Source organism: Fundulus heteroclitus, chromosome 23 (genome assembly GCF_011125445.2).
Source record: "Fundulus heteroclitus isolate FHET01 chromosome 23, MU-UCD_Fhet_4.1, whole genome shotgun sequence".
Lineage (NCBI taxonomy): Eukaryota > Metazoa > Chordata > Actinopteri > Cyprinodontiformes > Fundulidae > Fundulus > Fundulus heteroclitus.
Genome location: NC_046383.1, coordinates 34,597,836 through 34,603,835, shown reverse-complemented (window position 1 = coordinate 34,603,835; position 6,000 = coordinate 34,597,836).

Genomic DNA, 6,000 nt, shown 5'->3' with positions numbered 1-6,000 from the left:
AATGTTTATGGCGAGGCTGGGTCTGTGTGTTCTGGCCTGGGGCACGAAAACTATGTCAGAGGGGAAAAAATAAAATAAAGCCAGTTTCTGTAGGGGTTAAATTTTAATTCTAATCTTGGTTTGTTTTGGGTAGCCTTCTCAATGTGCTGAATTATGGGAGAAAAAAAAATTATGGGGAAAACTCATTTATAGAGAAACACTAGAAGCTCAAAAACTAAAAGGGAACAATCATTTAAAGTTTCACCCTTGACCAATTAAGATTGAAAAGGTATATATGAATAAAAGTATTACTAACAGCAAATACACATGGTCAAAGGACCAGAAGGATATCAAAAAGGTTTGTAAGAAGTCAAAAACCTATGTCATATTGGAAAAGACATAATTGTGCTCCTTGGAAAACAATTTTGTTTTAGTTTTTTTGTTTTCTTTCTTTTGGAGGTGTTTTGAACAAAGTTTCAAGGGAAAGGGGAAGAATAGAAACCTTCCCAGGATCAGAAAAAAAAGGGAAAAACATCACGTTAAAGGGACACTAAGGGGACCAGGGTTTTAACTGCATGCTATTAACACTCTTGTTTTTTCTCTGAGTTATTGCTTTCAGATTAAAGGAGACGCCACCTTTTCTGCCAACAGAACACTCTGAAAAGACAGTGCTAGCAGTGCGGTAAGGAGTTATAATCAGATTTGGACACTAAATTATACTTACTTTTAACCAAGTTATGCCAGATCTTCCAGCAGGAAAGGTGGTGTCTTAAAAATGTTTGTTGCTTTCTGCTATTAACAGCTCTATCTTTCTGCTTCTTTTCTTTGCAAAGAAACCTGGTCAATATGATGGGATTGTGCTAACATAGAGATTTAGTCTCATTTTAGACATTCTCAGATGCGAGAGAATGCAGAAACAGTGCCGCAGTGCCATGGGGGCTGATCCTTGGGACAAGGACTAGAGGTGATGTCATTGACTTCAGCCTGATCCAGTTTTGAGTTTTATTTTGTCAGAGACAAAGTTTGATTTATTTTTTATCCTTTTGTTTCTTTTATGTTTGTCATGTTAGAGGGAACACTGTAGTTAAAATGTTTGTGACTGTTTTGCTGTAATTTCTTTTCAACCTATGGAGCGTTTTCTTTGGCAAAAAATGCTGGCAGAATTCATTCTGTTTGCAGGCGTGAGGACTGGAGGATGGACTGTTGAAGGGAAGGAGAATGTTGTGCTTAAGTCAGACATTGGACTGAAAATGGACAATGAAGGACTATGACTGAGGCATCGGACAACCTTCGACAACAAACACAGATGAGTTCTGCAGACACAACTTCATGCATTTCACTTCAGATTTTGTTGTACACAATTAAAACAAAACACACATTACAAAACATAAAGATTATGTAAAGGTGAAAACTTTTAAAGAAGCACCTTGATGGAATCATGGATCAACTTAATAAATTAAGTGGGTTTATATCAACAGTTAAATAAATAAATGAATTAATTAGTTTTCACTATATAAGTAGAGTAATCTGAACTTTTAAATAGCATTTCATTTAATGAACATCTTAGAGTAAGCTGATTTCTGCTATTCTGGCAGGCTTCAATAAAACGCAAAGAAAAGGTTACTGGCTAAAATGGGAAATTTTAATGACACATCCTACTAACTAACATGGGTAAATTTAGGATTAAAGCATCAGGGTACAATGGTTACAATATTTATGGGGATTTAATATCTTTCAACTAGAACACAAATAACTCAAAAGTCTTTTTAACCAGTTAACCTGTTAACCTGAGGGGTTTTAGATCAGGATAATTTAATGGTTATCGTCTTACATACAGAAAATAAGTAAGATTATTTTAATTAGATTAAATTATGGGGACATTTTGGATCTGGTCAGGATGGTTGGGGGGCTGTGATGATAAAAGGGTAACAGCTTGAAGGATATCAATGAATGAAGGTTTTCTCTGAGGAACATTAAAGCAGCAAAGACACCCCACATTGGAACTCCTGTTTTGAACGGGACATAAGGTGAGATCCTTACAATGAGAGACGTTCCACACAGGGGGGTGTGGAGACCCCTGGGGCATGGCACCCAGGGACGAGCTGCTGTGGACTTGACACAGCTGGTGGAACCAGAGAGACGACGAGGTGGTCCCACAGGTTACCTGACACCTAACACTGACTGTAAAGGGTTCTGGGTTTTCAGGGTTGCTGAAAACAGAAAGCTTCAGAGAACCTTAACCTTTCCTGACCAGGCACTCAGAATACATAGATCATAGATCAGATTGCAGAGGCCTAGACAAATAGGAACGCAGAGACGCGTTCATCCAACAACTTCTTAATCAAAGTTCTTAATCCTCAGTTTAAGAAAATAAATAATCACAATGTACACAATGTAAGGTTTACTTTATTTTAGGATTAATTTGGGAACTAATTCTGATTTGCTTAAGTAGCTTTAGTTGTTCTACAATGTTAGAGCGTTTTCAAAAGCTCCTGTTCTCTCTCATTGTTTTGTGTTGTAGAACCTTGGCATCCTTGAACAGTAGCAGCATGGTATAAATATTTTGTCTTTTCTGTGCAGAACAGCACCTCGCTTTCTTTAAAAAAAAAAAAAAAAAAAAAAGAGGGAGAGAGGGAAAAGGCTTTCACATGGAAAGGCTTTCTTTTTCTCAGTTGGGTTTTCAAAATAATTGGGAAATGACATGAAACGAATATGTTGATGAAATTGTGTTGCAGAGAACTTCAACTGTCAGACAACAACAGTTAAGACACACATTGAAAGCATTCTGTTAAGAATTATTATGAATTTACTGCAGATACATTTGAACTTAAAGATTACTCTTTTAACTAATAATTAAATTGCAGAATTCTGAAAGCTAAATAATTGTGCACAGAAATATCTTGAATGTGAAAGTGCTTGGAGAATGTATTAATAAATGACACATGAATGGGGTTTTGATAAGAACACTAATTACACCTTGTTTCTGTTCTCTAGTGGGAACAAGGACTCGTGTCTGCAGACCATCTTCACAAAGTGTTTTATTAGAGAGAAATGCAAAATAAAATGCTCAGTGCCCATCCAGAACTGAACACTTATTACCATCCAGCTCAATCGTCCAGCCTGCGTGGAGGAACCAGAAGAGGACTGGGGATGAAGAAGCCAGAGAACTCTGATTCCTTATTCTTCAACGGGAGGAGTTGCCTGAAGAGACCCTAAGCGCAATTAGATTATTTTCTGCCTTGTGCCTGAATGGCCTGAAGGCTTCTTAACTTTGCGTTCTTGACGTTTCAGACTCTTCTCATATTGTGTTGCTGTTTGTTTAACTGCTCTGTTCCACTGACTCACATGTTTGATTTTTTTGTGTTATGAGATCTACACTTTAATGTTACATCATGTTGATCAATATGGGGTAAAAAATGGAAACTGTTTGCTTCAGACACACAAGGATCTATGGTTTATGCACCTTTTGATTTGATATAGGAAGAACCAGGATCGGATTGGCTCTAAAGATCCTTTAATATTAGCTGGTAATGATAACACTTAGATTCAATACAGGGGTTTCAGGCTCAGATTGGCCGAGAGCGTGATTTCACCTGGGGTCACATCAGTTTTTATCATCTTTTAGATAGGATGAATTTTTCTGATGACAAAGACCCAGCCTGCCCTCTGATGCCCCTCAGTGGTACTCCTGGATTTGTAAGGTATGAAAGTCATGGATGATTGTCCATGGGAATGGTAAATGGAGAACCAAGTAAGGGGTTTTACAGGGTGGGTGAAGAGTAGACGGATTCGACCTTGGTTATTGAACAGGGTTTAGCTTACCATAGTCTAATGTAATTTTAAAATAATGTGCGCATAGGTACCTAAAACAGGCCTTACCTAATTAGATGAATCCTAAATTGTAGATGAAAGCTAAACCTTTGATCTTGTGTGTTAAAGCTCTATGAAGCATTCATGTTGATCTGTATTAAAAGTTCCAGCACTGCCCAGTTCCAACACGGGAACCCTTTGGGTCCCACTTTACGAGTTTACAGAAATGGTTCCTCTGTGCTTTGTTCACATTTTCAAGTGATGGGTCATCTTGTTTTGTCTTGATGCTGACGACGCCATCATCAAAAAAAAAAAAAAAAAAAAGAGAGGAATGTTATAAGAATTATTATTCTGAAGTCACTATGGCCTCACACCACTCGGACAGAGGAGGCCTGGAGAACTGATGTCTGTGTATAAGATCCACTGTTTTCTGATTGCAAGGCCAAATGCTGCAGCTGCTGAGGGATACTGATTGTTTACGATAGACTGTCTTTGTTTTGTCTCATGGGAACGCCACGGTGCAGTATTAGGGGAAGCCCGAAAGCGAGGCAGGAGAGACAGGGCAGACAGAGACTGCAGCGGAACCGTGGGGTGCGATTACTTTCCATCTATGTGAATCTGCTCTGTTTCTCAATAAAAGTGCTGGAACGTTATACCACCGTCTCGTCATTTAGTAAAGATGGGAACTCAGTTACTATTGTTTAATATTCCACCCAAAACTCCCACAACAGGAAGAACAACTTTTTCTTTTTTGTTAAAAGTACTGAAGGTTTGTGCTCAAACACGGCCAGAAATTGAACCCTCTGTTGGAGGAAGAAAAAAATTGTTCAAAGCAAATAAAAGAAAGTGTTTGTGTTTACTTGTGGATTGGTTTTATTATGGTATAATTTATTATGGTATAATATTAAAAGCATTTATGAGTGTAATAACTCAGGACATCCTTTTTTCAAGTGTAAGTAGTTTTAAAGGTCTAGGAAGAGATTACACTAACAATTTTATTAAACTTTTTGACAGCATAATAACGCTTAATGACATCTTTATAACTAGTCCTATATGTTTCACTTTACTTGAGGTAAGGGAACATTTTCTTGACTATTTTATTAAGGCATTTGACAGGATATAAACACTTAATGACATCTTTATAACTAGTCCTATATGTTTCACTTTACTTGAGGTAAGGGAACATTTTCTTGACTATTTTATTAAGGCATTTGACAGGATATAAATGCTTAATGACATCTGTATAACTAGTCCTATAAGGAGACATTTTTATAAAACAATTTAAATGGTCTCATGATAGCCAAAGTTAAGAACAAACACATATGACAGTGTAATTTAATGTAAAAACATGCATAACAATAACTTTTTAAAGGTTTATAATTAGATCTGTCATGACATATTTATGATGGGTTATGAGCTTTGGGTTTATGTAAAGTTGTCATAACAAAGACATTTTTGTCTCTGTTAATGTCAAGTTGTCATAACAAAGACATTTTTGTCTCTGTTAATGTCAAGTTGTCATAACAAAGACATTTTAAACAATGTCAACTTTCCTTTAATAGTGTCATAAATTACCGAATGACAATTAATGACAACAGTCCTTAACATTCATAAAGAGTCATTTATGTTCATAACAGGTGTTATGTCATGTTTATGACAGTGTAATGTCAGTCTTATGTACACCCCTTCAAATAAAGTGTTACCGGAACATGTAGACTGCAGCCAGAAACTCCTGAATGCTCAGATGAACAAAGCAGTAGACTGCTTTTTGGAAGATCATGCTCTCTCTCTCTTGAAGATCTCTGTACAAACTCCTGAGTACACCGATGCCTCTGTGACATCCAAACCACACTGCTGCAGGTCTTCTTGGTAGAACATGATGTTTCCTTTCTCCAGATGTTCCAACGCCAGCCTCCCCAGCTTCAGGAGAACTTCCCTGTCAGCCTCCATCAGCTCCTGTGGACTCCTCCCATGTCCTTCATGGTACTTGTTCTTCTTCCGCCTGGTCTGGACCAGCAGGAATGAGAGTACATGTCAATCATGGTCTTGGGCAGCTCTCCTCTCTGCTCTGTGGTCAACATGTTCTCCAGAACCGTAGCAGTGATCCAGCAGAAGACTGGGATTCCACACATGATGTGGAGGCTCCTGGAGGTCTTGATGTGGGAGATGATTCTGCTGGACAGCTCTTCATCACTGAACCTCCTCCTGAAG